The 6,000-nt window shown below is 51.6% G+C and overlaps 1 protein-coding gene across 1 annotated transcript in view; it reads left to right on the top strand.

Annotated features, from left to right (window-relative positions):
* Positions 1-245: 245 nt before the first annotated feature.
* LOC139261990 (protein NDNF-like) overlaps positions 246-6,000 on the top strand; it is a 145,703-nt gene continuing 139,948 nt past the window's right edge. The window contains exon 1 of the mRNA XM_070877160.1: positions 246-259. The gene's annotated coding sequence lies outside the window, so the exon portion shown is untranslated. The remainder of the gene's footprint in view (positions 260-6,000) is intronic.

Here is a 6,000-nt window from a genome sequence, read left to right as displayed (position 1 = left end):
GCACTGCTACAGAGCGAAAGTGTTGCTGCACTTTGAGCCAGTCTGTCACCCCTGGAAAGCAGATATATTCTGCGGGGAGGGCTTGTGTGTGTGTGGAGGGGGGGGGTTATTATTTTTCTTTAATATCCCCCCCTAAACTCGACTCATTTGGAGAACCCATCTTGAACAGTGCGCCTGGGAGTTTGACAGGGATTTACAATTCTAGATATCAAGTTCATCCAGACAGCGCTGCGAGACTGTGACACACACACAGACAGAGGTAAGGCATTGACAAATCTTCGCAGAGTGTAATTCTAGTGTGATTTGGTGGAGCGGGGTTAACCCTTGCTCGCAGACCTGGCGGTCACTAAATGCGTTAAGTGTTCCTGCTGGTTTGAACAGATGAGTCGAGGCTATGCAGTCCCCTCCTTAACTTTAGCATTGAGCTTTCCTGGGGTGGGGAGGGGTGTAAGATGGAGCGTCAGTCCGCGGAAGAAACACATTCAGGAACAAGAGAGGGTCACAGATGATTAATCGGTGGACGGGACAGTCAGAGGCCAATGGCAAGTTGGACATTTGAAGCCAGACTTAACGGGATGGGACCGAGTGCTTCGAGGTTTATGTCACAACGTTAAACTGCCTCCCTCGCTGAGGCATCTTTGGGTTGGGTGCACACTGCAGCAATGGGGACATTCAAGACTGGGACTTGAACCCACAACTTGCCGGCTCTGTGTCGACAGCGTCAGCAGTGAGCTAAGTTTGACACCTAAAATATTTTCATTTCACCCAGGTTCCTCTTGTTGCTCAATTGTCTCATTTTAAAATAGTTTTAATAGTATATTTTAAAATAATAACATATACAGGTTTTTGCAGTAATTTCTCAATGACAGCGTAATCAATGATTATCACACAGAGTATGCACTTTCATTTGGAAAATAGTCACTTGAATAACTTGCATTGAAACTAGTCTCTTGAAATATTTGGGTGAGGTGGCCTTAAATCGCCTCTCGTAATAATCATGGCTCACAGGCTTGAAAAGTGTTAATCTTAATAACCAAAAAGAGTGGGAAAAAGGTGCGTGTGAAGGGATTCTCCCAGTCCACTCACTTGTTCACTTGACGTTCAATAATGTGGGCTTCTCGCAGAAAGAAGGTAACAGAACATTGGGAGGTGTGGGACTGAGGGAGGTGTGGGGACTGAGGGAGGTGTGGGGACTGAGGGAGGTGTGGGGACTGAGGGAGGTGTGGGGACTGAGGGAGATGTGGGACTGAGGGAGGTGTGGGACTGAGAGAGATGTGGGACTGAGGGAGGTGTGGGACTGAGGGAGGTGTGGGACTGAGGGAGGTGTGGGACTGAGGGAGGTGTGGGACTGAGGGAGATGTGGGACTGAAACTAAAGGACTGAGGGAGGTGTGGGACTGAGGGAGGTGTGGGGACTGAGGGAGTTGTGGGACTGAGACTAAAGGACTGAGGGAGGTGTGGGACTGAGGGAGGTGTGGGACTGAGGGAGGTGTGGGACTGAGGGAGGTGTGGGACTGAGGGAGTTGTGGGACTGAGGGAGGTGTGGGACTGAGGGAGGTGTGGGACTGAGGGAGTTGTGGGACTGAGGGAGGTGTGGGACTGAGGGAGATGTGGGACTGAAACTAAAGGACTGAGGGAGGTGTGGGACTGAGGGAGGTGTGGGACTGAGGGAGTTGTGGGACTGAGACTAAAGGACTGAGGGAGATGTGGGACTGAAACTAAAGGACTGAGGGAGGTGTGGGACTGAGGGAGATGTGGGACTGAAACTAAAGGACTGAGGGAGGTGTGGGGACTGAGGGAGGTGTGGGGACTGAGGGAGGTGTGGGACTGAGGGAGTTGTGGGACTGAGACTAAAGGACTGAGGGAGGTGTGGGACTGAGGGAGGTGTGGGACTGAGGGAGGTGTGGGACTGAAACTAAAGGACTGAGGGAGGTGTGGGACTGAGACTAAAGGACTGAGGGAGGTGTGGGACTGAGACTAAAGGACTGAGGGAGGTGTGGGACTGAGGGAGGTGTGGGACTGAGGGAGGTGTGGGACTGAGGGAGGTGTGGGACTGAGGGAGGTGTGGGACTGAAACTAAAGGACTGAGGGAGGTGTGGGACTGAGACTAAAGGACTGAGGGAGATGTGGGACTGAGGGAGGTGTGGGACTGAGGGAGGTGTGGGACTGAGGGAGATGTGGGACTGAGGGAGGTGTGGGACTGAGGGAGGTGTGGGACTGAGGGAGATGTGGGACTGAGGGAGGTGTGGGACTGAGAGAGGTGTGGGACTGAGAGAGATGTGGGACTGAGGGAGGTGTGGGACTGAGGGAGGTGTGGGACTGAGGGAGGTGTGGGACTGAGGGAGGTGTGGGACTGAGGGAGGTGTGGGACTGAGGGAGATGTGGGACTGAGGGAGGTGTGGGACTGAAACTAAAGGACTGAGGGAGGTGTGGGACTGAGGGAGGTGTGGGACTGAGGGAGGTGTGGGACTGAGGGAGGTGTGGGACTGAGGGAGGTGTGGGACTGAGGGAGGTGTGGGACTGAAACTAAAGGACTGAGGGAGGTGTGGGACTGAGGGAGGTGTGGGACTGAAACTAAAGGACTGAGGGAGGTGTGGGACTGAGGGAGGTGTGGGACTGAGGGAGGTGTGGGACTGAGAGAGATGTGGGACTGAGGGAGGTGTGGGACTGAGGGAGGTGTGGGACTGAGACTAAAGGACTGAGGGAGATGTGGGACTGAGGGAGGTGTGGGACTGAGGGAGGTGTGGGACTGAGGGAGGTGTGGGACTGAGGGAGGTGTGGGACTGAAACTAAAGGACTGAGGGAGGTGTGGGACTGAGGGAGGTGTGGGACTGAGGGAGGTGTGGGACTGAGGGAGATGTGGGACTGAGACTAAAGGACTGAGGGAGGTGTGGGACTGAGGGAGATGTGGGACTGAGAGAGATGTGGGACTGAGGGAGATGTGGGACTGAGGGAGGTGTGGGACTGAAACTAAAGGACTGAGGGAGGTGTGGGACTGAGGGAGATGTGGGACTGAGGGAGGTGTGGGACTGAGGGAGGTGTGGGACTGAGGGAGGTGTGGGACTGAGGGAGGTGTGGGACTGAGGGAGGTGTGGGGACTGAGGGAGATGTGGGACTGAAACTAAAGGACTGAGGGAGGTGTGGGACTGAGGGAGGTGTGGGACTGAGGGAGATGTGGGACTGAGGGAGGTGTGGGACTGAAACTAAAGGACTGAGGGAGGTGTGGGACTGAGGGAGGTGTGGGACTGAGGGAGGTGTGGGACTGAAACTAAAGGACTGAGGGAGGTGTGGGACTGAGGGAGATGTGGGACTGAAACTAAAGGACTGAGGGAGGTGTGGGACTGAGGGAGGTGTGGGACTGAGGGAGGTGTGGGACTGAAACTAAAGGACTGAGGGAGGTGTGGGACTGAGGGAGATGTGGGACTGAGGGAGGTGTGGGACTGAGGGAGGTGTGGGACTGAGGGAGGTGTGGGACTGAGGGAGGTGTGGGACTGAGAGAGATGTGGGACTGAGGGAGGTGTGGGACTGAGGGAGGTGTGGGACTGAGGGAGGTGTGCGACTGAGGGAGGTGTGGGGACTGAGGGAGATGTGGGACTGAAACTAAAGGACTGAGGGAGGTGTGGGACTGAGGGAGATGTGGGACTGAGAGAGATGTGGGACTGAGGGAGGTGTGGGACTGAGGGAGGTGTGGGACTGAGGGAGGTGTGGGACTGAGGGAGGTGTGCGACTGAGGGAGGTGTGGGACTGAGAGAGATGTGGGACTGAGGGAGGTGTGGGACTGAGGGAGGTGTGGGACTGAGGGAGGTGTGGGACTGAGGGAGGTGTGGGACTGAGACTAAAGGAATGAGGGAGGAGTGGGACTGAGGGAGGTGTGGGACTGAGGGAGGTGTGGGACTGAGGGAGGTGTGGGACTGAGGGAGGTGTGGGACTGAGAGAGATGTGGGACTGAGGGAGGTGTGGGACTGAGACTAAAGGAATGAGGGAGGAGTGGGACTGAGACTAAAGGACTGAGGGAGGTGTGGGACTGAGATTAAAGGAATGAGGGAGGAGTGGGACTGAGACTAAGGGAGTGAGGGAGGTGTGGGACTGAGACTAAGGGAGTGAGGGAGGTGTGGGACTGAGACTAAGGGAATGAGGGAGGTGTGGGACTGAGACTAAGGGAATGAGGGAGGAGTGGGACTGAGACTAAGGGAGTGAGGGAGGTGTGGGACTGAGATTAAAGGAATGAGGGAGGAGTGGGACTGAGACTAAGGGAGTGAGGGAGGTGTGGGACTGAGGCTAAGGGACTGAGGGAGGTGTGGGACTGAGACTAAGGGATTGAGGGAGGTGTGGGACTGAGGCTAAGGGACTGAGGGAGGTGTGGGACTGAGACTAAGGGACTGAGGGAGGTGTGGGACTGAGACTAAGGGACTGAGGGAGGTGTAGACAGGCTATCTTAGATCTGGTCCTGTGTAATGAGACAGGATTAATAAACAATCTCCTAGTAAAGGATCCCTTTGGAATGAGTGATCATAGCATGATTGAATTTCAAATTCAGATGGAGGGTGAGAATGTTGTATCTCTAACCAGCAAACTAAGCTTAAATAGAGGAGACTATGACAATATGAGGGCAGTTAGGTAAAGTGGACTGGGAAAATAGATTAAAGTGTAGGACAGTTGATGTACAGTGGTGTACATTTAAGGAGATATTTCACAACTCTCAAGAAAAATATATTCCAGTGAGGAGGAAAAGCGTGTAAGAGAAAAGATAGCCATCCGCGGCTAACTAAAGAAATAAAGGACGGTATCTAATTAAAAACAAGGGCATACAAAGTGGCCAAAACTAGTGGGAGGACAGAAGATTGGGAAGCGTTTAAAAGCCAGCAAAGAATGACTAAAACAATGATTAAGAAAGGGAAGATATACTATGAAAGTAAACTAGCACAAAATATAAAATCAGATAGCAAGAGTTTCTATAGGTATATAAAAAGGAAAAGTGTGGCTAAAGTAAATGTTGGTCCCTTAGAGGACGAGACCGGGGAATTAGTAATGGGGAACATGGAGATGGCAGAAACTCTGAACAAATAGTTTGTATCAACCTTTATGATAGAGGACACTAACAATATTCTAACAGTGGATAGTCAAGGGGCTATAGGAGGGGGAGGAACTTAACACAATCACAATCACTAAGGAGGTGGTACTCAGTAAGATAATGAGACTAAAGGCAGATAAATCCCCTGGACCTGATGGCTTGCATCCTCGGGTCTTAAGAGAAGTAGCGGCAGGGATTGTGGATGTATTGGTTGTAATTTACCAAAATTCCCTGGATTCTGGGGAGCTCCCAGCAGATTGGAAAACTGCAAATGTAACACCCCTATTTAAAAAAGGAGGCAAACAAAAAGCAGGGAACTATAGACCAGTTAGCCTAACATCTGTGGTTGGGAAGATGTTGGGGTCCATTATTAAAGAAGCAGTAGCAGGACATTTGGAAAAGCAAAATTCGGTCAGGCAGAGTCAGCATGGATTTATGAAGGGGAAGTCATGTTTGACAAATTTGCTAAAATTCTTTGAGGATGTAACAAACAAGGTGGATAAAGGGGAACCAGTGGATGTGATGTATTTGGACTTCCAGAAGGCATTTGACAAGGTGCCACATAAAAGGTTACTGCACAAGATAAAAGTTCACGGTGTTGGGGATAATATATTAGCATGGATAGAGGATTGGCTAAATAACAGAAAACAGAGAGATGGAATAAATGGTTCATTCTCGGGTTGGCAATCAGTCACCAATGGGGTACCGCAGGGATCAGTGCTGGGATCCCAACTATTTATATTAACGAAGGAAGAATGGACCGAGTGTAACGTAGCCAAGTTTGCTGACGATACAAAGATGGGAGGAAAAGCAATGTGTGAGGAGGACACAAAAAATCTGTAAAAGGACAGAGACAGGCTAAGTGAGTGGGCAAAAATTTGGCAGATGGAGTATAATGTTGGAATGTGTGAGGTCATGCACTTTGACAGA

Source organism: Pristiophorus japonicus, chromosome 4 (assembly GCF_044704955.1).
Source record: "Pristiophorus japonicus isolate sPriJap1 chromosome 4, sPriJap1.hap1, whole genome shotgun sequence".
Taxonomy (NCBI): domain Eukaryota; kingdom Metazoa; phylum Chordata; class Chondrichthyes; family Pristiophoridae; genus Pristiophorus; species Pristiophorus japonicus.
This window is presented reverse-complemented; position numbering and strand designations above follow the sequence as displayed.